The sequence below is a fragment of the Aphelocoma coerulescens genome, chromosome 7, assembly GCF_041296385.1.
Source record: "Aphelocoma coerulescens isolate FSJ_1873_10779 chromosome 7, UR_Acoe_1.0, whole genome shotgun sequence".
In the NCBI taxonomy this organism is placed as follows: Eukaryota; Metazoa; Chordata; class Aves; order Passeriformes; family Corvidae; genus Aphelocoma; species Aphelocoma coerulescens.
The window spans coordinates 37,023,693-37,050,140 of NC_091021.1; the positions used below are offsets into that span (position 1 = coordinate 37,023,693).

The 26,448-nt window shown below is 40.4% G+C and overlaps 1 long non-coding RNA gene across 3 annotated transcripts in view; it reads right to left on the bottom strand.

The window, feature by feature from the left end:
- Positions 1 to 2,826: 2,826 nt before the first annotated feature.
- The window catches only part of LOC138113227 (uncharacterized), a 246,140-nt gene continuing 222,518 nt past the window's right edge, over positions 2,827 to 26,448 (bottom strand). For 2 of the 3 annotated variants that reach the window (XR_011152052.1, XR_011152051.1), the window contains 5 exons: positions 15,455 to 15,505; positions 14,075 to 14,235; positions 5,107 to 5,520; positions 4,294 to 4,438; positions 2,827 to 4,214 (listed from right to left, as the gene is read on the bottom strand). This is a non-coding gene — a long non-coding RNA (uncharacterized lncRNA). The remainder of the gene's footprint in view (positions 4,215 to 4,293; positions 4,439 to 5,106; positions 5,521 to 14,074; positions 14,236 to 15,454; positions 15,506 to 26,448) is intronic. The other variant, XR_011152053.1, reaches the window with a different exon arrangement.

Below are 26,448 nucleotides of genomic sequence, written 5' to 3' on the forward strand. Positions count from 1 at the left end.
TTGGAGCAGCCTGGGATAGTGGAGGCAGCACTGACAGTGGGCTCTCGGTTGAGAGCAGCCACGTGCTGTCCAAGGTTATGTCATTAATGACATTCAGTAGCTCATTAAATAAATGAAGAGGTGAGCTTTGGCTGATATGGGTTTAATGAGGTAAAATTATGAAATAGCCAAAAGCCTCTCTAGTGATACTGAACTGATGAGCAGCAGTGGTTTTGCTGCTCATCTTTATTTTATGGGCTTGACCATCAAAGCTGAAGTAAAAATAAAGGAAAGATGAATTGTCCTGAAGCCCCTCTGTTGTATTTTCCTCACCATTATTACCTCCACTGCACTCAACAGCTCTTGTGGAGATGTACTAGAAGCTGTAAAAGCAGTGCAGGAGGGTCGTCCATCCATCCATCCATCCATCCATCCATCCATCCATCCATCCATCCATCCATCCATCCATCCATCCATCCATCTCCATCCATCCATCTTCCCTCACTTCTCACCTGGAGGGATTACCCCAGAAAAAACATTAACCCAAGGCATTTGCAGGACCTCTTCTACCTGTCACAGGCTGTGCTTCACCCTGTGCCAACAGGTTTGTGTCTGCTGACCAAGCAGATAAATAGGATAACAAAGAAATTTCACTGAAAAATGAGGCCTGGCCAGGAAATCAAAACTTTTTCCTATTGAAAAAAAAATTGTCTGTAGTAAAATTTTCATTCACCACTTCCCATCTCTTCCTGACTATTTTTCATCTTTTGCCAGCCTGGAGTTTTTGTGCAAAGTGTGAGATGCCTTCCTTGCTTTCTCAGCCACCAAGAGTCTTCTGACTTAAAAAAAAAATAAAAGTAAATGCAGAAGTGACAGCATTATTTTTGAAGACAAATGTTGTTTCTCTATCAGGTTGTCTGTTGCTTTTCCTTCACTATGTTGCAGGACAGAGAGAGAGACTGAAAGCAACACAGATTCATTATTTCAAAACCGTCTGAAATGTGCTGAGGTCAAAAAGAAATCAATGTGTCCATGAGTGTGATTTCAGAATTGAAGTAGTTTATGGAGGGAAAAAATCCCAATGAGAGCACATTGTAAGTTGAAGTTAATTTAATGGTTTAAAACATATATGAATATTTAAGGAGAAATTATCCTGGTAGCTCTATCATTCTAAGAAAAGGTCAATCCTTAACAGTTCAACAACCAGGACTGATTTTCTTTCAAGGCAAGTTTGGAAGGCAGAGCACAATTTGTCCTTCTGTGGAGTACATCGAGGTATTGATACGCAGGTCTCAGATGCCAGGATGCCAACCCTCTTCCTCTATTTTTTTTTTTTTTTCTTTTTTTGCAGTGTTTCATGTACTATCTTTAGGCTTTCTCAAAATCAACTGCTTGATTTACCCATCCTTCCTGGGAATTTATGATTCATATCTTCCCATTTTTTCCCCCTCCCCTCTCTTCTGCCAGACCTTTCCAACTCCCAACTGCTGTTCTATCTTCTATATTAAGCACCCCAGGCTCTGATGTACTTGACAGTGCCCTGTACTTTAAACACACACACAAAAGCACTCTGGTGATCTGAGATATCTTCTACAATGTGACATACATACACTAACCTCAGATTCCAGACCTTTCACAATCTCAATAAATACTTTACATTTTTATCTTTGTAAATTTGTTTTATTCTATTATTTTTAAAAGGGATGGGGGGAAAAAAAAATCATTGACAGTTATATAATGTGTATTATTTACTTAATAGCTGTTCTGGTCTATTGGGTAAATATATAGCCAGGCAGTTTTTAAAAACACGTATTACAGACCCAAGAGACCAGAGAGACTCCGAAGCAGCTGTTCCAGTCTATTGGGTAAATATGTATTTAGGCAATTTTTCAAAATATGTTAAAACTCCTTCAGTGCCATTCTGGTCAATTGGTTAAATATGTATTTAGGCTTCTTTTATTAATGCCTTTCATGTAGCCGATAGACTGAAGGAACTGCAACTGCTGAATATGTTTTCATAATTTTTACCTGTGGGTATCACTGGGAGTTGTTTCCTGGATTCCAGCTCTGTCCCCTGCTGCTGCAGCACTGAGGATGAGCTGGGTGTCACAGCAAACACAAATATTCCTGTACATGAGCAATGCCAGGAATGACATTATTCCTTCTGATTGTCATCCCTGCTCACTGAAAGCAATGCTCTCCATCTATTTTTCCTCTCTGTCAGTGGACTGACACACTTTGCATTGTGCTGTGCTGGTTAGACTGATGGGTATTTTTAAACCAGCCACATTTTTCCATATTCAGAGGCACAAAATGGCATTTTGAAGCCCTGCTGTCAATTCTGGGGTTGTTTATACGAGTGAAGTTTAGCACACGCTTAAATATGAGCCAGATCAGGGCTCAACCAACAGGACTTAAATTGCTTTATGATTTAAAAAAAAAAATACATATGCCTCCAAAATCTTTTTAGGTGTTCAAGGTGATAGGAAAATCAAGTCTGATGGCTGAGCTGTAACACAAGTTTCTGAAAATCTTAATGCAAAGTGGCTGTGACAGATGTGAACATGCTGGGGTTTGTAGAACTTCTGCTGTATTTCAGCTGAAGATTTATATTTACATCCAGTTCTTTCAGAGTGAGCTCTGGTGAGAATTTTATACAGTGAGAGAAGGAGGGGCTGGGCTTAACTCAGTGGCTCAAGGAAGCTTTTCCAGGCTTGTTTCTGTTAAACCACAGCTTTCAAGACAATTATATTTGCTCCATGGTTCTCTCTTTGCCTTCCCTCTCTTTATGGAGCAGACATTTCCATTGAACTGCTGTTGTAAATTAACCCAAATTTTATTGTTGCAAAAACAGGACTAAACAAATATCTCCTTTTATCCCCACTGCATGAACTGACAGCATAAACTCTTTCTCAGTTTGTTCCTTAATGATAAATTATTAACCATCCAGATAGAATCAATCCCGTTCAGCCTGCAATGGTCTGTTCATCCACAGAATGTCTTCATTTTCCTGTGCTGGTAATTATTTCAGGAAGAAAATTTTAATTATTTCAGGAGTGTCCTCAGCTTTCCTTGAAACCTGAGTTACTACTGGTAGTAGGTGGCTGGTCTTGACCTATGGTAGAGTCAGTTCTGGTGTTTGCATCCCACCTCTTGTTCCTTCAGGATGGGTTTGCATTCTCCCTTCCCAGCAAAAATGTGTTATTCACCCATCCAACTATCAGAGACATCGTTCTACCTTCTATTTTCCAGAAATTTTGAGGTAGGTTATTACAAGTTGTAATAATTTTCAGTTATTTTTATTGGTTTTTTATGTTTTTCTCAAACAACATTTTTATTAATGAAACTACTGTAAATATTTCCCTCAAATGTGTGTAGAAAGATGGACTTGATGATCTTGGGGGTGTCTTTCCCAGCCTTAATGATTCTGTGATTCTCCTGTGGAAATGGAAAGGACTAGTAGTCAGAAACTACGTGGGAAAATGAGGAATACAAATGTATGCTCAGACAGGTTCAAGCACATATGTACATATGGAGACAGAAATGAAAATTTGGTGTATAATAAAAAAATATGTATTTAAACAGGCACTTGATAAGCTGGACATATTCTTGCTGAAGTCAGTGTGGACACTTTAATTTAGGCAAAGTGTAAACCTCTACAGACTGGAGTAAAATGATGTCACCATTTCAAATAAATCGACTGTTTTGCATTAATACAAGTTTAATACAAGTTTAAATCAGAGGATTTCTAAAAGAAAAACAAATGTGGAAAAATATTGATAAGAGTTCTGACAAGGAATATGAATAAATGAAAATGTTGATAAGAACTCTGGATACATTTGATGATTTATTGCCAAAATAAGTAACTTTATTACCCAAATTATTAGACCAGCTGTAATGCCAGAATAAAAATAACAGTGATGCTATGTCACTCACATAATTTCATAAACAATGATCAAATCCCTTCAGAATAAGAAACATCTTGTCTGTCAAAGATTATGAGATGCTTTCCAGATCCACCAGTATATCCAGGCCTTTCCATTAATCAGTGCCACAGAGGCTTTTTTTTCTGTTGAAATTACTGAGCTGGATGCGGGAGATGCTCTCAACAGGAACTGTTGCTGTGTAATAGACTCAAGCCTGAAATGTGATTCTGTCTTTCCAACACAAGGATCCCTGCTGGCTTAGAGGAGTGCTGGTGGATCCTGTGCCCACATCTGGATGTTGAGTTCATTCTGTAGAAAAGGTAAAATTCCAGTTTTAATAACATTCCAGTTTGCTGGCATTGGGGTTTTTTTTGATTCACCAACTTACTTCGTAAGTCATTGGTGAGGTTTTCCTTTTCAAAGGATGCTCACAGCCTGCCAGGAGAAATGTGGGTAAACTGTAACTGCAGCTTCTGGAATGGCTCTGCCAAACTGCTGCACTTCTGCCCCTTTAACCGTGTTCATGTGCTCTCCTAGATAAAAAATGGAATTACCCATTTCTGTGAAAAAAAACCCCAAACATTACTGAGCCAATATTAAAACTTAAAAATTAAAAAATAAATTTTAAAAGGTAAAAAAAAGGAATAAAATCTATACGCATATCAATAAGTATTAATTATCTTTACAATACATAAAGAATAGAAAGAAGGAGAAGTCCCTGTTGCTGCAGAGCAAGAAGGTTTTTGTGCTTGTGTGTGGCAGCAACTCTCACAGAGGGCAGGAGACTGGGTTAACCTACCATCACCATAATTTGGTTTGGCAATTTCACTGATCATAAGAATATTTATTGTATCAAAATGTGTGACAGCTTTGTGATGGGCACAAATGGGGGATGAGATCAGACCCCGTTTCATTAGATTAAATGGAAATGTGATGTTTTCAACAGTCAAAAAACACTGGAGACATCATCAAAGCTATCAGTGCCCATCTCTCCACAATCTCTGCTATGATCATTTTGTTCCCTTACCATTGATCTAGTACAAAACTGAAAATTAATTTAAAGAAGGAAAGATCTTCAAATATTTATATCTGAATATTTGTGTGGGCAAAATGCAGGCTGAGCTAAGAGCTTGTTACACTCACCCAGATGAAAACTAAACCCAGAGCACCGGACAAAACTCTTAAAGAGTAAAAAGATGACCTACACTGACTTCAGTGGACATGAGGGATAGCCCAGGTCTTGAGTTCTCCTTCCAAATCTGTGCTCACATGTTCTTTTTCCTGCTGCAGAACTTCTTGCCTCTCTCTCCAGGAAAGTTTGCACATGCAACCCTTTGATTTGTGAAGGTGACACTTGGCCAAAGCAACCGGAGCCCAGATGGCAAAGAGAAAAATGATGGCTGCGGTGGAGGTGCAGGTAAATACACAGGGGCACAGAGGAGATACAGCACGTTGGGCAGCTCATTTGTCAGCTGAGCAGCAGCCCAGCCTTTCCCAGCATACATTTACTTTGTTTTCTGTGATATTAAGTAAATGAGATATCGTAAAACTGATAAAAAAGAGCTGATCAATTGAAACTGGCTGGACCCGAGCCACTTCTGTACTCTGTCACCACCTGCAAGAGAAAAAAAAAAGGTGCTACAAAATACCTGAGTCTACCACTCTTCCTGTACTGGCTTTCCACTCAAAAGCACACAGCAGCATATCCAAGGTCTCCCTTGCCTTTGAAATATGAGTCTTTCTTTCCTTAATCTGCTCTGGACACCACTCACAAACTGAAATGGATATTCTCCGGTACCATTCAGAGTTTTACCGTGTTTCCCTGGCCTCTGCAATGCAGCAGTGGGAGCAGAGATTCCTCCTCAAGATTTCTCTGCCTGGGGAAAAAATGGTCCTTCTCAGTAATGAATAATGTGCACACCCCCCATCAGCACTGTCATTGCCTCATGAGGAGACCAGCACCCAAGAGTCCGCTGGATACGGCACGATGCAGATCCACCACAGCCAGTGGGAGCAATTCAGAAGGGGACTGAGAAAGGAAAGCCCTCCTAGTGCCAGAAACTGCCCTCCCACCCCTATCTGTGGCACACATGGACGGACTGAGCTCAGCACATCTGAGCACAAGGTTTCTGCCTCCAGGAGCTGGCGAGCCCCAGGCTGGGGTCACAACTCAACACTTCTCCGTCAGGGAGCAGACAATCCCTTCAGCTCTGTGGGATGCTCTTATGCACATCTAAAAGCATACATGTGGTTCTGGCAGGACTTTTCTTTTTCTAATTTTAGTAAAATATTTACAAGAGAGAGGTACTTCCTCACAGTACGTCAGGCATTAGTCACTGATAAGAGCGAACATAAATTCTGGGCTTTAATCTTACATTGTATTATTCCAAAAGCCACCTTAACACGCAATGATACCTTATAATATCAAATTTTAAACCCCCCCCAACTTTTAGAACAGTTAGACAGCATATGTTTATGGGAAATGGAACACCAGACTCCCAATGGCGAGCCTAAAGTTAGCCGACATTGTTTAAAATACCTTCAGAGTCCTTAATCTGAATTTTTTCTCCAGTCTAAGCACTTGAAAACCCGATGATAGGCGTATTTGTTTGATATATAAAACTTTAAGTATTTTTCTCTCTAAAAGGCGAATTTCCTTGCTTTTGAGAAATTTTCTTACTGGGAAGGCTTCCAAATCCCCTCTCATGTAGCTTCATGGAATTTTCTCAGCTCTTGTGTTTGCTCCTTCTCCACACCTCTTCCCCAGTGCAGAGAGGCACATCTGTCTGTTTTCTGCCTTATCAAGCAGACATCTACATCTGTGAGGAAAACTCCACTTCCTTGGCTAAAAACCTGTATCTGATTGTGGTAATAAAGCGCTACTTCCTCAGTTCAAAACATACATCAGACAGGACCAATTACTTCAAATGACTCATAGCAACAGGGAAAGCAAGGCTCGTCTTTGCAGAGCCTTTGAACTTCCACCGCTTCAAAGGTGTACTGAAACGTGGTTATGAGGCGATTGTCTAAAATTGCCAAATTACCAGGTTCCAAGCTTTGACATTTGTTATTCTGAGCAATGAGACAAAGGAAAGCAGTTTGCTCACCCGCTGAGAAATACAGAGCGAAACAAAAAGATATTTCCTAGGTGGAGGGAGCCCTCAACATGCTGAATTCTTGAACGCGGAACAGAAAAATGCTCGCGCCTTAAATTAATCAAATAATACAATGAGATTATCAAACAATACACAATAATAATGCAAAACGCAAACAACATGAGCCAAAGCTACTGAGGGAGTTTAATGGGCTTTTAATCACATCCTGGAGGTCAGAGAGGCTCAAGGTGTTATTAATGGGAATCAAAGCTTTTCACCTTTAGGTCACCAACTCGAATGTGGCACAGGTTGGTTCTGACCGAGCATCATCTCCATCTGGTAATTACCGTAGGGGTTTGTGGTCTCGACAGCCCCACAGGAGAGGAATATGCAGAATCCAGCATGAGAATGCGCATCAGCTGCAGTGGGCAAAAGATGTCCAGCAGTAGAGAGATGATCCAACAGAAGACACAAGAATGTGCAACTCAAAGCTCTTCTTTCAGTAAAGATTTCAGTGCTTTCTACCACTTCCAAGTAGTATTAAATAAAGTTCTGAAGTTGCTGTCTAAAACTGCCAAATTAATTGTTTCTGATAAGTCAGTTTCCACTTTCCTTATGCTGGGCATTGTCCTTGATGGTCATGGCTCTCTCCTGGCAAGCACCGTGCCCAACGAGATGCAGCATCTAGTGGGTTAATAGTTATTTTCGGATGGGCTGATCCAGTCTCTCTAACTGTCATTACAATTAAATTAACCTTGAAAAATTAACTTAAAGAAGAATCCAATGTACTGAACATCATAAAGCATATAATTATTACCTACTGACCCAAAGTTATTTGGGTATTCATGATGCAACTGTTATTTTATCAGGAATCTTCCAATATTAAGACCACATTTAAATAAATACAGCTCTAATTCAGGAATGTGTTTCTATGTGTTCTGTTTTCACAATGAGACATTCAGTTTTAATTTTGCCATTTTATGTGTTTTCTTAAGAATGAAGGTGGTCAAGCACATGTTTGGAGGGCACATGACAAGTGACAAGGAAGGTCTGTCTCATCAGCATTATGACATCACTATGAAAGATCCTGACAGCTGAATTTATCCATTTAGGTAGATACTCTCCACAAGTCTCTAAAGAAATAAGAAACTGTTTTCACCCTCAGATATTTTTGCATTGAACTTGCATGTCATGAAATGTGGTGATTTATCCTCTGAACTTCTTTGGGAGAGCTCTAAATCCATCCAGGTTTGTGCACAACTTTTACCACGGCACATTCTGGCTCCACTAGGCTACATTTGCCTAATCCTTGGTCCTTGATATCAGAGGAACCATAGTGGTTTGTTTTGGAGAGTTGTGGGGCCCCTCTGAGCACATATAAACACTTGACAAAGGACTCCAAAATTCATTCTTTCTTTTCCCTAGAAGTCTGGGTGGGAGGAATCATGATAATTCCAGGTGAAGAACAGCTGAATAAAGTATTTATTTTCCTCATCATTGGACCAGATATTCATTAGTCTACTTTTAATAAATTATTGGGGTTTGTTCCCAAGAAAGCTCACTGTCAAAATTCAGTGATGGGACTCCCCAGAACAAACAGGATACAATCCCATTCCCTATTTGGGAACTCTTCAAATCCATTTTTTCTTGCAAGTACCTAAATATAATCAGGAAAATCAAGGTTCCATTAATGTTTGGCAATATCTACATTAAAACTACTGCTTCTCTACCAAGTTTTGACAGAAATATGTTAATGCAACTATTCAAGTAGAGAAATGCAACAACAGAGAGGCAGAGAAAAGACACTTGAAAATCCCACTTGCCACAGTGGAGGTCTTTTCAGGGCTAGAAGCCACTTCTGGCTTTGGTAGGAAGCCTACAGGCACTTCTTTTTATGAGTAAGTTACATCTGTTCAGACACTGCACTTTCCTAACACCATACTTTTGTTTTTTAGACTGAGGATCCTTCAAGTCTAGCAGCTCAGATGCTTGCATCCGTCTGTAGCCTTTTGGGTAAATACCTGTCACTTTAGGCAGCCTTCTCCAGTTCTCTCCTCCACACTGAGACTCACATTGTCCCACTGACACGCTGCTTGCTCTCCTCTGGCACACGGGAGAGTGCCACCAGCCCAAGACCTTCGGCGTCACTCCACGTAAGGAAACACAATTTGTCTCTGACAGTTTCTGCCTTGTCTTGCTTATAAAACTCAAAAACATCTCTCAGAGATGCATTTGATGGAACAAAGAAACGTGGATTGTCTGGTCAGTCCCCAACTGGTTTCTGTGCCTGTGTCTTTGCTGGGCAGATTTGGAGGTGTTTGTCAGCAGAAACAGCCACACCTGGCTTTGTAACCCTCTCTGATGAATGTTATGCGCACAGGGCACGTATTTTTCCTGTTTGTCACAATTCTTCCTATTGAACACAAATCCCTTTGCTCTGTTTTAAGGAGCCAAAGAACAAGTACTTCTATGCAAAATCAGAGGGTCAGGTTAGCCCTGTGTCAACAGAAATGCACTTATCTCTCCAGGGACATACATTTTAAGAAAACAGTTACTCCTAAGAAACCATTGGTCACTCATCTGGAAGGACCAAGAGAACTTAGTCAAGGTCTGTGTCAGAAGTTTTAAATTGTCACTGTAATCTAGACCAAGACGAACTCAATTTTCCTATGCACCATTCTCTATGTCAAGGCTCAGCTTGTATTTTCCCGTTCTCCCAGAGCACCATGCATCCATGTCCATGGAGACTTTACTGGTGACACCCTCACTACTCCAAAAAAAATTTTAAACCCACTTTCCTTTAAAAATAAGCTACAAACATTACCAATATTCTTAGATATCGGTTGTATCTCAGTTAGAGGGTCACCAGCCTGGAAAAGATGAGAAGCTCATAAATAAGCCCATAAACTCCCTTTCATCTCAGGACAATGAATGGGGAGAACCAGAGTACAAACAACTTTGGAGGAGCTATGTATGTTCTCCCTACTCTGATACAACTCGGAACGATGTTTTCTGTCATCCACCCAGGAGCTGGATTTATGAGCACGTCAGCGCCTGCATTTCAACTGAGGATGCCCAGATGGGGAAACCCTCTCACCAGCACTATGAAATACCCATCTGCTGTGTGTTAATATTCCTCAGGGAATGATTGTTTCCTGCTGCCTGGCTCTTATGGTTGGTGTTGGGAGGCTGGGATGGAGGAGCACAAACCAGCGTGGCTCTGGAGTGAGGATGAGGTCGAGCCACTGTGGGACAGTGTCAATTTAGGGATGATCTTTGAAAGCACTAAGACATTCCATTCTCAGCAGAAAGCATATTGAAAAGCAAAATGTCCCCTATGCATCTATTTGATCAAATAATACGTTTATAGCACTATTATCAGATCAAGAGAAGCAGTTAACTGAGACATGACATGTAACTGTTAAAAATTACACACCATCAAACATCAGCCAGGGACACTGAAAGGAACAGTTGACGCCTATAAATAAAAAATGATGTAGAAATTAAACAAACAACCCACAGAGACTCTTTCAGGTTTTTTCTTTCCCCCCGTTTCTTATGTTAAACCACACAATAAATGGTCTTTGAGTTGCAGAGGTTTAATCTATGTGCAGAAAGGGAATTAGAGGCTGATTCAGGGTTTTTTTTTTCCCTTTCCTTTCCTGGAGGCCTCTTTTTTATTTTCTTTCCAGGTATTGATTGTGAAAGTGATATCACACCAGAAGGTGCATTGATATGGTGTTGAGTAACAGAAAACTGCAAAGACTCCTTACAGTATAATCAAAGCTTCTGTCCAAGCCCCCACTCTGATGAAATCCAATCAATAGGGACGATTAAATGACACATACAGAGCCATCAATATTAAATACAATCCATTTCCTGTACAAGAGCAGTGCAATGTAAAGTGGACAAGATAAAACTTGAATAGGCAGGTTATTTACGATACTTGTACAGTATTTAAGCAGTGATGAAAGTTGGGAGCACACTTGATTTGCATATTAATAAAAAAAGCAAATAAGCTTCCCAATGCACATAAAATATAGTTTGGGGGGTTTGCAATGCTTCCAAACAATTTTTTTTTTTTAAAGTTATTTTTTAGAGGGGCAAAGTCAGAGGGGAGTTGACTCCAAATTGAAAAACTGTAGATTCTACAATCTGTGATTTTAACGAGCCATTGGGTTCTTACAGAGCTTATTCAGAAGCCCACACCATTTCCCTGTTGCCTGTGCAGTGGAAGACAGGGTTTCAGATAATCCATTGCAACTTTAGTCTGAATTTTACCTCCAGAGGTGAGGAAGAGACCTCCAGGAAGTGTCACAATTTCCCACCATGAGCAAAGAGGCAATATTGGAAGGGACCTTAAGGACCATCTGGTTCCAGCTCCTGCCATGGGCAGGGACACCTTCTGCTAGACCAGGTGGCTCCAAACTCCATCCAGCCTGGCCTTGGACACTTCCAGGGATGGGGCAGCCACAGATTTTCAGATCTCCCAGTGGCTGTTAGGGTTGCCAGAGGGCCCATCAAAGGAAGGGTGGGCTGCCTTTGCGGAATTCCCTCACGAGCTTGCCCTCAGAGGCACACTGTAGTGCTGTCCCTGGGTTAGGGAGAGTCCACCAGCTGAGATAAATGCTTTTTGGTAAACTCCACCCTCTTCTCTGCTGTGCCAGTCAAAATGCTTCCTAGGTTCTTACAGCATCCATGTGTTGCAAACACTGAAAACCACATCTAACCAATCTGGGTTTCCTTCTCACATATTTCTTCATACCATGGCTTCACAACATGAAGGTGGGGAAATGGCCAAAAATATGGATCTCCAGCAAATCAGGCCCTGAATCAGACTGTCTTTTGTTCTGGAAAAGTAAGAGCAAGGATGAATGAATTTCCCTCAGAGGGAAAGAAACAAAAGGAGCAGCGGATTGGTAGAAAGGTATCACTATGCTACCCTTGAGCACATTGTTCTTTGCTTTTCACACATGAATCCTCATCATATTGATTGATAAATACAAATTCTTTTCTCCCTTTTTTAATGTCAGTTCATTCTTTTTCAACATTAAACTTTCGCAGTATCTTTGAAGTGAACAGATAAAATTTCTCATCACCAAAACTCAGAAACCTAGAAGGACTGTTGACAAGTTTAAAGTTAATCATGTATTTATGTCCTTTGTTATACTGGGCCATAACTGGGTTTGGTATCTTCAGGATGAAAAACCCTTCATCTTAACACAATTTTCAAGGATTTTTAAAAAAACTCCTCAATAAAAGTTTTATAGAGAAAGTAAGCCTGAAAAATGTTCTTGGAGATGACACTACTCTCTGCCAGGACACTTTCACAAATACTGTGGGGACAGCAGGTTGTTTGCCAATGAAAAGCTACTTTCTCTTGACAAAATTGAAAATTGATGACAAAGTGATTGGGTATTTCTCAAAATGCTGTCAAATGTAATGACATTGGGTGTGTTCCAATTAGTTTTGTAGGCTTTCGAGATGCAGCTCTCTCTCCTTGCCTTCTGTGTAAAAAACTTTGTGGCGTGAGTCTGGTCTGCTGAAGGACAGCTAGAGCTGCTACAGCTCCCAGAATTTGCTAGGGAATAAGGCTGCACTGACACATCTAGTCTGGACTAAATAATCAACTTTCACTTTGCAAAACTTGAGCTTTCTTGTCCGGTTTGATGCGGCGTTACTTACACACAGCGCAGGTCTGTAGGTCACGTTGCTGATAAGAGAGCAGGGGGAATTTGCTGATAAAATAACAAAGTTCCTTTTGTTTGGCCAGTAATTAACCACACTCCTATAAAATCAGAGGTGCCACGAGGTGCCTGGGATGTACTGAGCATCCTACCACCAGGAGAAGAGGGGAGAGAGAAGCCAAAAGCTCCAGCAACGTCAACGTGTGTCCCCTTTAGGCTGTGGAAACCAGGATCTCCCTCTTTCCCTCCTATCTGAAGCACAAACAACATAAAGCTGGGGTAGGATTGATATGGAATGCTACATAAAATGTTTGCTTATAATTATTTCTAGCACCCTTTTGAAGCTTAGGGATAAAACATTTCTAATTATTCGTCAGGCCGTTGGAACTCCTAGGCCTCTGTAATAGGGATTTAGCAGAACAACAAATAACATACAGGGATCCAGATGAAAGGAGTGAATTTGAAGGGATTATTACCATAAAAAAAGCAAATGACTATTTGATGGAGTTACAACAATAGAGAGAGTCAGACAGGGATAGAGAAATAATGCTAATTGATAAATACATAGCTGCTTAAGCTTTAATTTGAGCTGTGGAAGAGCTGTAAAATGAGTGATACCTGTAATTTCCTTTTTAAAAAAGATCCCTCTGTTTGAAATGCATATATAAGGAAAACCCCTCAAATGCAGATTTCTACCCCCCTCCTCCCAATTTCACCATATTACAAGTCACAAGAAGTAATTCTTTAAAAGGCAAGACTATGAAATTTTTTATGGTCTTGGCTGGCTTACAGCTGCATAAAGATTTGTACCCCAGTTTAGGATGGGAGCCAGGACATCTTCTGCAGGATCCTGTGATCTGCTCACGTAGGAACCCCATGGGCCACAGGGAACAAGAGGCATTCAAGGAATGAAGAGTGGATTCTGTGTTCACTACCACATACCACAAAATCACTGTATAATCTTAATCAAAGCACTGCAAAGTAAAAAGCAAATCATAAGGAAACGACAACAAAACCCCACGAAACAAACACCAAAGTCAGCAAAAGCAGGATTTGTGAACCATTTGAGGTGCAGCCATCCCTACTCTCTCATTTTTCCAATAAAACAGACAACCTTTAGGCAGTTTGTCTTAAATAAAGACACATAAAACGGATAAATGGAACCTAAAACACAAAACAGGATAAATCTTCCATATTTAGTGCTGTTATAAGCAACATTACCACCACCACACCAGTGATTTCACACAAAGATAGTTTTTTTGAGGATACAGAAGCTATCTTGCCTAAAGGGGGGAAGGAAACAAATCTGACTTTGCATATACATGCAAAAAAAAAAAAAAAAACCAAACAGAACAATAACCCAAAAAATCATGGATAGGAGACTTACCAGCTACTCTGCAAGCTGTGTCCTTCTTTATGTCACAAATACTGGTTTAAAGGGCAAAGGTATGCAAAGCAGATAGATTGTGCCTATCTCTAAATCAGAATTTCAATGTAAGACGTTCTCCAAGAGCTCAACAGAGAGTCTTAGAAGCTTTCTTCCCCTCCCTAATGAAGGTAAAACGTTAGCATTAGAAATTGCAGCTTAGAGAAATTATATTCAGACTTCTCTTTTTTTTCTGAAAAAAGAAAAAAAAAGAAGAGAGAGAAAAACTGTACGCTCTAGATTAGCAGGGGTGGATCGTCTTGTTGAGACTTGTGCTGCCAAAGCCTATTAAAGTAATTCACATTTTATACACAGACATTACCATTTTCTCTGAACTATAACGTCCTTGGAGCATTACTCCGCAGAGACATCCAAAATCCACTTTAGATGGGGCACAAAGGCACAGTTTGAGATTTACCTGTGTGACTTGTCTTGCAGGTGACAAGCATTAAGGAGAGAAATCTACACTTCTGTCAGATAAGCAGGAATTCCTGGTTTCTTAATTCACTTGAAAAGAAAGGATAATTACCTGAACTAAATTTCTGCGCCCATCTCAAATGGACTCTAGGGACAATCCTGCAGATTAATGCTCTAAGAACGTAAGATTCAGAAAGAGAACGTAGGGATGTATGAAATAGGATCTCTTTTAACAACCTGGATCAAAAACTGTATCCTGAACTGAGGGGAGGGAGAAGCAGAGGAAGGGGCAAATCCAGTGCAGCATTAATGCATTTTACTGCCTCAGCAGAATCAGATTTTGACAATAACAAGAATGATGATTTCTATAGGCTCACTTTTTTTCCCTGCATTCTGATGGATTTGAGAGATTTCCACGACCTGAATGCTTCAGGCAAGATCCTTAGGTGATGTAAATCAGCATTGTTTCTCTGAAATATGGACAGATTCATCCCTTTACAACCTCTACAGCTTTTCTGCTCATCTGCAGTATCATAATCATCTGGTAGCATTAATTAATTTTCCCGGTGTTTTATGCAATGCTGCCTCTGCCTCCTCCCTGCCTCAAATTGTTTTGATTTCGTTCCTTTTTTTTAATTTTTTTAGATTTTTTTTTTTTTTTTTTTTTTTTGCAGTTATTGCTCCATGTCTGCTAAGTAAATCTGCGGCGTGTTACTTTAAAAATGAAATAAAGCTTGTGTTCGTAGTGACAGTCAATAACACTACAGCATTATAATCAATTGCTATTTGTAGCAGCAGGACTAGCAGTGGGGGCAGATCAGTGCAAATTACTGTCACTGTGTGCTGTCGTGTGGTGCAGCCCGCCTGGATCTCGGAAGACAAATGATCCCAGATCCAGTGGGAGCAGACAGCACTCAGTCATACCTGTACAACGGCCCAGCCACGCACAAACACGAGGGGAAAGCGGCTATGAACCTGCAGGATGGAGAGGGAAGAGAAATAAATTAACCCAGCAAGGAGTTGTGCTGCTGAGATCCTGGGATAAATGCTCCTGCTCATGTGATGGGCTGGAGAATGCAGGATTACAAGTATCCAGGGATCTACAAGAAAGGTTGGATAGCTCTTTAGTGAACACGAGTGACATCTCTGTTGTTGCTTAAACTGAGGGTTTGTACAGATCCCTGTAAGCCACGGGGGTCTTCAGTTCAAAACACCTGTTAGGATCAATAATAATGCCAAAAATGAAATAGAATAGCTCCCCCCCTCCAATCTTTCTGTAGAACCAGGAGTGTTTGTTACTGCTACAGATCACAGAGATGCAATTGTTTTTGTCTGTGTTTCAATTGAGGAAAGAGATCCAGGCTCTGATCTCGGTGGGGGAGAGAGCTGTTGTCTCAGAGCTGGGCTCTGGGAGCAGCAGGTCAAACAGGTAATTTTTAAGACGGAGTTACCCAATTCTTTGTCTCTCTGCACCTTTTTCCTCCATGAATTTGGCAATTTATTTGGAACTCCCGTGACTAGGAAGAAATGCAAATGGTGTTTAGGGGGGAGAGAAGGAACCTGATGCAGATCAAGACCACATCCTTTGGAAAACAAAGCCTTGGCTAGCAAGCAGCATGTGCTCATGAAATTACATCTGATTACCTGGCTAAAAGGTGTACTGTTGATTTGGGAGGCTGCACTGCAAAATCCAGTCCCCTGTTCTGCTTTCCAGCAGGGAAAGCAGGAAGGAGAAAGGAAACCCCACCTCCAGGACCCCCCAGCTCCTCACACACCCTCCTGGAGAGGGTAGATCCAGCAGCAAGGCCAATGCAAACACTGAGCTCACTTCTGGGACTGCTGCAAAGGATGACAATTTATTGCCCTTTTTTAATGATAGAGTTTGTGATATGCACACTTGCCAACTGGGAACTGGAGTGAGATCAATGAGTTATTTTACATAGGTCCCTGTATTCTGGGCCAGAATGAAACTGTTGACCTAGAGGTGAAAGTCTCTAATTTTATTTCTAGTCCCTCTGAGTCATGTAGTCACCAGAAATAACACTGACAGCAATAAAACCAAGCAAACAAACAAAACTAAGCAAACATCAAATATTAAGGGAAAAGGTTTTTTGCCAAAGAGGCTCAGCACACGTTTTGTTAGACGGCGTAATCTCTGACAGGGAAATCTGGAACATAAAAACCCTTCTCTCCTGGAGCCCAGTATTCTCCTCTGCAGACAAATGTTTTATAATAAATATTTCTGTGCCTGTGGAGCTTTGTGCAAAGTTGGACATGATATTTTTGGCAATATCTGCGTGTCAGTAGGAATCTGAGAAAGTGTCACATACTGCACTCGAGCTGGCCGGTTGGTGAGAGCCACGGGTTTGAATTTACATGTCACATATGTGATGGGCTGAGCAGAGCAGAGCGAGAGAAACAGGAACATTTCTTGGGCTCAGCCTTTTTATGTGCTTTAATCCATGACCTGAATCACAGAATTCATGTGAAGTTGTGGTATCTGACTTCACCTCCCTACTGCCAGTCCTCTCCACCTTCCAAAAACAGAGAGCTGATGCTCTTGTGTATTTTTAGATCCAGCATTTTTCCTGTTTAGCAAAATCAGAATTGCTCCTTCTTATTATTACTATTAATATAATGAAAAATAATATTAATCATCATCATCATCATCATCATCATGGATTTTTCACTACCCTTTTAGAAGGTAGTTTCCAAAGGAAATTTCTACATCTATTCCTGGCTAACAGGCATAATGGTTTGGGGAAAATAATCTTCCACTCAAAGGCAGTTTTAACTTCCAATAAGGACTTTTTCACTCACAGATTGTTAAGGAAAATTGCTTCGTTTTGCAACTGTAATTCCTATATTTAAATGAATGGGATTTTCCTTCAGAGAGATTTGAACTACGGAATTTTCCTTTGTTGGACAGGAATCAATGGAGTGTTTGCTGCTAATTAAACCAAATAAGTTAGCTGAAAAGGAAAATGAGTTGATTTTGAAGGAACTTCATACTAAAATGACAGTTTTGAGTAGAAGAGAATTTAATCTCATTTAATTTTTTTCCTTAAATTTCAGGTTTTGTGCTTCGCTATTATTTTGAAGACTATCAGGGATCCCCCCCTGGTGATATAAGTCACTCAACTTTATGTGACCTGTGTTTAGGGTCTGATTCAATTACCAGTGAAGGCAACGGGGTTTGGATTAAACCTTTACAGTCAGAGTTTTTTAAGGTCTCAGACAGCAAAGATTCAGCTCTCAAACACCCTGAGATCAATCACTAAATTCAGAAAACTGGAACACATGCAACGAAACCACCACATTCTGTAGTGACAAAATATTTTGCAGAAACAGGGCTGTGATGCTGTTAGTGGCTTGGTTTGACCTGATTTTCCTCTACACAAACAGAAAATGTCAATGGGAGACGCCGACAGCAGATTTCCTGGCTTTGGAATTTGATATTACTATGGATTTTAAAACATATGGGGAAAATGCATAACAGCAAATGAATGCACTGCCTGATTCTTTACCTTTTCAGCAATGAAATGATTGTAATACTGAAATACTGCAGATCACTGCAGAGCACTAACACTGAACTCCTAATGTTTCTATACATTGTACACCTCTAAACCTGCATAAACTGATAATAATCTGAAGAAAAAAAAATACTGGTGTGAAATATTCTCACTGTTGTGAAAACACTCTTTTCTCAAAGACTTTTGGGTTTAACTTTTTTGATTTTCTGGTGTTTGGGGAGTTTTGTTGAGTGACTGGAGCTGCAAAGTTAACAAAAATCAATATACACTTTGCTGCAGTGGATAGTGTCTTTTTTATCCGTTTTGAGGAGTGCAACCACTGGGATAAGCAGCACAATAGTATCCTTAAAATTATCAAAAAACCCAAACTGTGTATTTTAATTAGCTTGAAAGGGTCAAGTGTCAGCAAAAAAAAAATCACCTGTGATACAAAAAGTCTGGCTATTATAATGATACAGAGTGTAATTCAATATATCTGTTTAGATATTGACCTTCTGCATTATTAATGGCTTTGAAAAGGCTACTGCTGTCTTGCAAATCTTTAACAGGTGGAAGCCACTGGAAACCCACCATTTATTGCTTTCTATATGCCATATTACTTTCCAGCTAAAAGCCAATGCAAATATGTTTTCAGCCTGAGTGTAAGAGGGAACCCTGATTTTTCTGGCTTGGTTGTTGGGGTATTTTTGTCCAAAGCTGCTACTCTACTTCCTCCCTCTCTAAAAAAAAAATCTTATTGTGAAAGAAGGGTTAAATTTCCATTAAAAGTAGCAATTTTTTATTGTAAAAGAAGTTCATTTGGAAATCCCTGTCTATCCTTCTGAGTAACCTTCAGCTTCAGAAAAATCATCATTTATTTAGTTGAGACCTTTGGTGGCCCAAAGTCCCTATTAGATACCTCAGATTTTCTGATAGGCAGCTGAATTCCTGATTGCAGAGCAGTAATCACAACTAAAATATTCTCTTTTCTCTAGATTCACATTTCAACAATAATTTTTGTGTTAGATACCATGCCTGTGTGTGATCCCAAAGCAGAACTTAGGGCCTCCCACACTAAAAGGACCAGAAATACTGTAAGTGCAAACTTTAGCATTAATTTTATTTCCTTCTTTTTTTTTTTCTTCCACCAACAATTAAATTCTGTTCTGTTGCTGCAAGAATAAATATTCAGACATCACAAGGTATATCTGGTTGGGCAACAACTTCAATATTTATCCATTTTTAGTTTCAGAACACTGTTTTGATTAATTTTATATATAAAAAAATGGAGTAAGTTTCTTGTCTTCTAGGATTTTCAGAAATATTTCTCGTTTTGATGAGCTAAATTTCAAGTTCTCATTTTCCCCAACCTTTGTCAATTTAATAGAGAAAATTAAAATGACCACAGTGACATAATATTTCTTTGCTGCTGTGGAAAAATCAGTTAAATATAAACCAATATTTTACCAAATCTCTTGTGAATATTTCCCCTAAGGGCCGGATCCTGTGTGACTTTCAACATAGCAGAAGGAATTTATGTGCAAATCAACCATCAAGCATAAAACAACAATAGAGATGAGGAAAAAAAAAAAAAAAACCAAAGAAATAAATGAAAAAAGAACAAATTTCAAATTATGTCAAAATTCTAAATATACTGTAAGAAAGACTGCAAAAACCCCCTCTTTATATAGCTTTTCCTGTGGTCCTTTTACTGACATTTTTGAAAGGCGAATGTACAATTCTATTAGGAGAAACCATAAAAAATAGCCATGACCTCATTTGTAACATCACCAAATATTAGCATTTCCCTTCATTCTAATTGCCAGTCTATTTACATACATTATGCTATATTCAATGTACAGCGATGTTCAACTGATTTGGAAGCCCTGACCTGCAAGCAGGAAAACAGATAAAAGGAGATTTTACCTTCTTTTTAAACATTTGTTCTGATTTTAAAGGCCTGTTTGTAGTTAATTTTGTTTCCTTGGGAAGAGAATTTATACATTCTATGGGTTCCCCTGGCCCAGGGAAAGTGAAAGCATTCTGTGGGAATTTCCAACTGGAGCCAACTTCCAGCAAAGTCATTATTCCACAATATCACTGCTATTCCATTAGCTAACATTTGCTGCCTGTGAGTGATGCTGGAAGATGCACCAGCGAGACAAGTCACTTCTGTAACTTCTCATCTCTGGGTCTTTTCCTCATCACAGATTTCATCTGCTAATTGATCCAGGGCAGCTTTTCATGGATCCAAAACCTCTTTCTATTCCTTGGATCATGTGGAAATAGGGGGGAGATATTCTGTGATCTGCTGTGACAGAGGAAGGAAGATCTTTTTGAAGGAAGATCTTTTTCCTTCTCAGGTTGCAGTCGGAGAAGGAAATCTGAGCTTGGATCTACATGGGGCTTTCCTCGCCTTAGGTTTGCTCACAGGAAGTTGCTCCAGCCATTTGGCCAAGGAACTCCTGAGTTCATCACAACCATAAATTCATCTGCAAATATTCTCATCCTTTCCAAATGAGCTACAATCAGCAACTGAGCTGTCAAACCCAGCCAACCTCCTGAACTTCAGGTGTTTTTAAGGCCCAGCCAGGCTGAGGTTCTGACATTTTTGTGCCTTTTTTTATTTTGCCTTTTTTGTTTCTGACAATTTCATGTTGCCAATCAAATCCAAGAATTCCAAGGGATAACATGTATTCATCCATTCTCATCCTCTGAACTCCTGACAATGTCCAAAGAAAACCTACTCTGATGGGCTTTTGGATTCAAGAGCTCTAGGTAAGCTCACAGATCTCTGTTTCTCCAAATTAAATCTGAATTCTGATTTTATTTAAGGTTTCACAATTACTTTTTATTTTTTTCCCAGAAGAGATGAATAGTGTCATTGTACTTCCAGGTTGATTGAGATATGGGATTCACAGAATTGGCACCAACACAGCACTTGCTCACATTTCCAAGAGTCATGACTGAAAACATACAGCAGAATTTAACTCAGTAAAAATACATGGAGATAAAATGATAGTTCTCATTTTCTCATTGTGCCACATGATCCAAAACAATAGTTAAGGGTGAACTGTTGCTGCTGAGAGAAGCACTTTCTGGTGACTCACCAAAGTCTCTGGCCTGGACTTCAACAGAGAAATTCCCTCATCATATTAGGAACAACTTTGTGTTTCACTTGAAATGTGCTGACTGGGCTGCAACTCTTTGAACAATGCATGGAAATACACCCAAAGATAGATCCTGCATTATATCCCAAATGAACAGCTCATTTGTGAAACTGGGATTTAACAACAAATCCTGGGGCTGCGGGTGGCGGCCGTGGGCCGGAGTCAGGAGGTCTGGGGTGATCTCAGCTCTGCCAGTTCTTGTGTCGTGGTTGGACTGAGCCCTCAAAATTCCAAGAGCAAATTCACTTCTAAGATTAGGGGAAAATTTACCTCCAAATATTATTAGCACCTTTAGTGTCACCTATGACACTGCACTGCTTTATTAGGAGGTTGAAACTGCTGATGCTTCATGGTGTGGACGTGTTGGAATGGGTCCAGATGAGGGGAGTGGCTTCCCACTGCCAGAAGGCAGGGTTAGATGGGATATTGGGCAGGAATTGTTCCCTGTGAGGGTGGGCAGGCCCTGGCACAGGGTGCCCAGAGCAGCTGTGGCTGCCCCTGGATCCCTGACTGTGTCCAAGGCCAGGTTGGACATTGGGGCTTGGAGCAGCCTGGGATAGTGGAAGGTGTCCCTGCCCATGGCAGGGGGTGGAACAAGATATTCAAAGTCCCTTCCACCCCAAACCATTCTGTGAGTCTGTAATTTGCTTCTGTCATCCCTCATACACATATGTGCGTGTGTGCAGCACTTAAAGCACTAAATTTTCACCTTTTTCTGCAATTTCAGCAGGAAATCATAGTCATCAGCACCAAGAGGTGGGAAAAGAAGGCAGGACCAGCTGCTAGACACGGCTGCAGACCCAGTTCTGTGAACCTACACGGATTCACCCGTTGAGGTTATGGCCTTGACACTAAGGATCAGATATGGTGGCTTTTACTCACAACAATAGATGATGAAAGCAAAACATTCTGCCTCCTGCCTTTTCCAATCCATGCAGTCAGGATGTCTTTCCTGCACTCAGAAGCTATTGGAGGTGGCAGAGAGGGGGAGAAGAGGCCTTTCACAGCTCACAGGATCACGGCTGGCAGGAGCACGGGCAGAAGCCTGTGTTTGTGTCTCCTAATGTCCTGAGACAGGGATAGGAGGGATCAGCAGAGGAGTATTTTGTACACTGATAAAGAGGAGTAATAACGACTGACACTTAAATCACTCCCCCTGGCCACGAGGAAAGACTCGGGGTCCAAATTCTGCCAGTGGTACCCAGCGCCAGGAAGGTGGTGCTGAGCAGGAGTATCTCTTTCAGCATCTCTGGGCTAGAGAGACGCCGCTCCTAAGTGCCCTTCCCAGTGTCCCTGGAGGATATGTGAGCACCTCGGCACTTTGCAGAGCCTCCAGCAGCCGCTCCAGCACTGCCCCTCTCCCCCGGGCGCCGGAGGCTGCCGCTGCAAATGCCGTAATTTAGCCTTTAATATTTTGATACTTAATGTGACGGATTTCCCTTTTAGTGCACATTGATTTGATCTGATCGAGGCACGGAGCTGTGCAGGTTTCCTCCATTTCAGATGATTTTAGTATAAAACATGCAAATCCCACGGTGCATTCCCCTGTTTCTGTGGCATTATGTCTGCAGAGCGGTGTCACGAACGATGACACCTCTTCACAGAAAAACAGAGAAATATCTTTTGCAGGATGTGAGATTTCTTACAAAAGCTTCCCTGTGACACGAGCTGTTGAACTGTCTCCACAGAGTTCTGATTTAATTTGAACTGTTCTTGCCACTCCATCACAAACAGCACCGTCCAAAATGCTAGACAATAATTAAATTTCAAAGGGAAATATTAATTAGTAAGGGCACAAGTGAGCTGCCTCTTCATTTAAAAATATTTCCTTGCCATTTATGTTCAGTTCTTCTGAATAGCCCAAGAGTTGGGAAGATTAACAAATTGTATTGAAGCCCCCCACTTTCCAGGTATTATCAGTGAGAGGACTCTCATGCAGTTTTACAACTGTGTATTTTTAAAATGTTATCTTCCTATCTAAAATATTCTCTTTGAACTAGATACCTTTCAAATATGTTCATAAGGTGGTGCTAATTCTGATGTATAAATCAAACTGCCTCTGTCTTAAACCTATAGTTTGAACATACTTAAAAAAAAAAATACAAAGGAAATAATAATCAGAGACAAAATGGATGAAGAGGTTTTACTTTCAACATGAAGAAACATGCTAATGTATTTTCAAAATCTGGGTGGTTTGGATTTATCCTGGACCTTCTTATGGCAGGATAAATACATGATCTTAATTTACAAAATATATTTTGATATAACTAAAGTATATTTGAGTTGCCCTCTGTCCTTCTCTCTTGCCCACAGAATATGGGCTATACACATGCATATTTATTCAAATTTCTTTTTCTTTTAGACATTCCCGCAGCTCTTTTGTTGGCCAACTGTAAACTGATCACTTACAATTGTACTTGAGTGTTTAGTGACCAGAAAATGTACAAATGCTGCTGCTGCCAGAGTAACTGAAAGTGCACAAGCAGATTGAGGGAAATACTACAGGCAAAAATTAGCCATCATTAGTTACCCCTGCTAATATTGCAGAAAATTGAAATGCTTGCCTCACTGAGAATTGAAGAGCATTTCTGAAGTTTATCCAGAACAAAATATCTGACTTTTAAATACAAATAAGATATAAAGTGTCTCCATGCATTGTTGGGCTGCACGGTAGCAGTTTGCAGGGAAATCTGCTAAAGCCCCTTCGTGGGAATCAATCCCAGGGAAATGCAGCCCTGTTAATTATAATTTTAACAGCTTTAGATGCCACGTTAGGAGCAGTGGGGAGAGGAGAGGGAGCAAACTGGGTCTCTGCTCACAATGATAAACATAAGACCATAAATGTCAGACAAAGGCCAAGAACGATGCAGAGGACAGATTGCCGGAGTCCCAGCCTAAACGGAGGGAATGTTTGTTGGGTTGTGTTTGGGGCTTTTTTTTCCACCCTGAAAATACAGCAATAAGTGCAAAATGCAATAATAATCATACAAAATACCTTTGCCCTCATAAAAGAGCCTAAGCTCCACCACTCTTTATGGTTAGGATATGGTCTGTATTTTATGTTTCTTCTGTATTTTATGGTTTCTTCTCTATTTTATGTTTTTAACTCTGCTATCTTGGAGGAAACAAATTTCCATGCAAGAAGATGCAGAGCAGCAGCTCCTTCTCTGTCCAACTTGTTCAATTCAAAGAGATGCCCTTCTGAAAGTATCATAACCTCTTGTATCCCTTTTCACCTTTTCGAGCTCTCCCTTGTACATCCTCACTAACTTCATCCCAAACCTTCCTCCTGAAGCATTTTTTTTTTCCCCTGGTTTATCCAAGAAAAAATAACACAGCACCGTTTTTTTTCTTGGTGCCACAGCACCCTGGCAGTGCTGAGGTAACCTTGCAGTGATATTTTGGGTGCTTGTTATCACAGATGACCTTCCTGCCGATATCTCTGTCAAGCGCATTCCGGCAGCACCTGTTAGAAGTGCTACGGGCTCCCATGCACATGTGGCACCATATTGGAATGCTGCAGTTCATTTGGCAGGATGCAGGAAGGTAGGGTGCGTGCTGCCCAACATATTTAAGCAGCATTATAGCTGGATCGAGGGAGGCTTTCGAAATATTTCGCACAACGTCGAGGTTTAGGCTCGATAATGTATAAAATTGCAGGAGGTTCATTTGGGATCCTCATTACCCAAACCAGCCAACCAAGGAGATAACAGAGAGAAACATTCTATTCCTTTTTTTCTTTTTTTTAAGCTAATGCCATTATACACAAGGAAAGGTTAATAATTAACCACGGTGAAGACACCTTTTTAACAGACCAATGAAAAATAAAATGCGCAGCAATTCTGATAGTTCTGAAGCTGTTCCACTCCTTGTGAAAAATTGAAATGCACGGACCTTAGTACCTCCCCAAATGCCAAGGTTTCCAAATAATACAAGAAAACTGCTAAAATAATTTCCTGAACAAACAAAAAAGCTCAACCTGTGTATCAAATCTCATACATCTTACATGTTCTCTTGTCTCTTCCTATTTATATTTGGATTTCAGCACCTGACTGTACAACCGGTGCATTATTTTGTGTCTCTCTCACGTTACAAAGAATTTTGTTATTTTTTTGTGACACTAGCAGATATGTCTGATTATTATTTCTATTAAACTTTGATTTGGAAGTGCAGGGAAAAGAAATATTAAATAACAAAAGCCACTTTAATCTTGCCTCCAAAGGTAATTACTGATTTGGGAACCTTTTTTAAATACACAACATCCACTTTCACTGAGCCAAACAAACAGAAGATGTTGCACTAATCATATGGAGTTATTTGCATATAATCCTAAAGCATCCAAGGTAAATTGGATCCAAAGAAAAATTAGGGAACCACAAAGAAACAACCAACAAATCAACCCACCTCATGCTAAAATAAAGAAGGTTAACAGCAAATATAGTGCTGAGGCATTGTTTACCCCTAACAAACTGTGTCTCTTGTAGACTCTTAGACCTACACAGCTACAACAATTCAGTTATTAAAAGGAAGGAAACACTGTGCAATTATGTATTTAATATTTATACCCAAAACCTCCGAGTAATGAGTATGAGATTTTCAGAAAACGCTATATTGTGAAAAATATTTTTATCGTAACTTCATCCCAGGGTGCCTTTACAAAACGAGCAAGACAACGAGCAGAACTAATCCTGTGCTGCTGTTGCTGCAGCCTCACCTCCGTGGCCACTCGGACTCTGCTTCACATCTTTGGGCTTAGTTTGTCTCTGACCTGAAATAACAAAGCTGTGAACTGTTAACTGGAGGGGGGAACCTCAGGCAGTCAAGTTTTAATCTTCCAGCATGGCAGTTCTTGTTTTGTCAATAATAAACACATTTGTTAGCTATGCCTTGTGCAGCCTCGTGTGCGCATCTGCCCATCCCTGAGAGATGTATTGGCACTGGGCTATTAACAACCAATAATGCCACGTGAGCACAGCAGTGTTATTTAAAGGGAAAAGGAGAAAAAAAAAATAGAGACCGAAAAAGAAAAATAAGACCAGACCTCATATATGTAAAGATGAGAGTCGGAATCTAGTCCCCAGATGATGGAGGAGAAAGTGGAGAAGTGCAGAGTGGGAGGAACTCTCTCTGGTGTGGTTATATTATTGTGGTATTAAATCGGGTTATATCATCACTTTCTCACTCCCCAGGAGTGGCACAGATGGGAAAGCGTGGTGGGAGAGCACCAGGAATAATG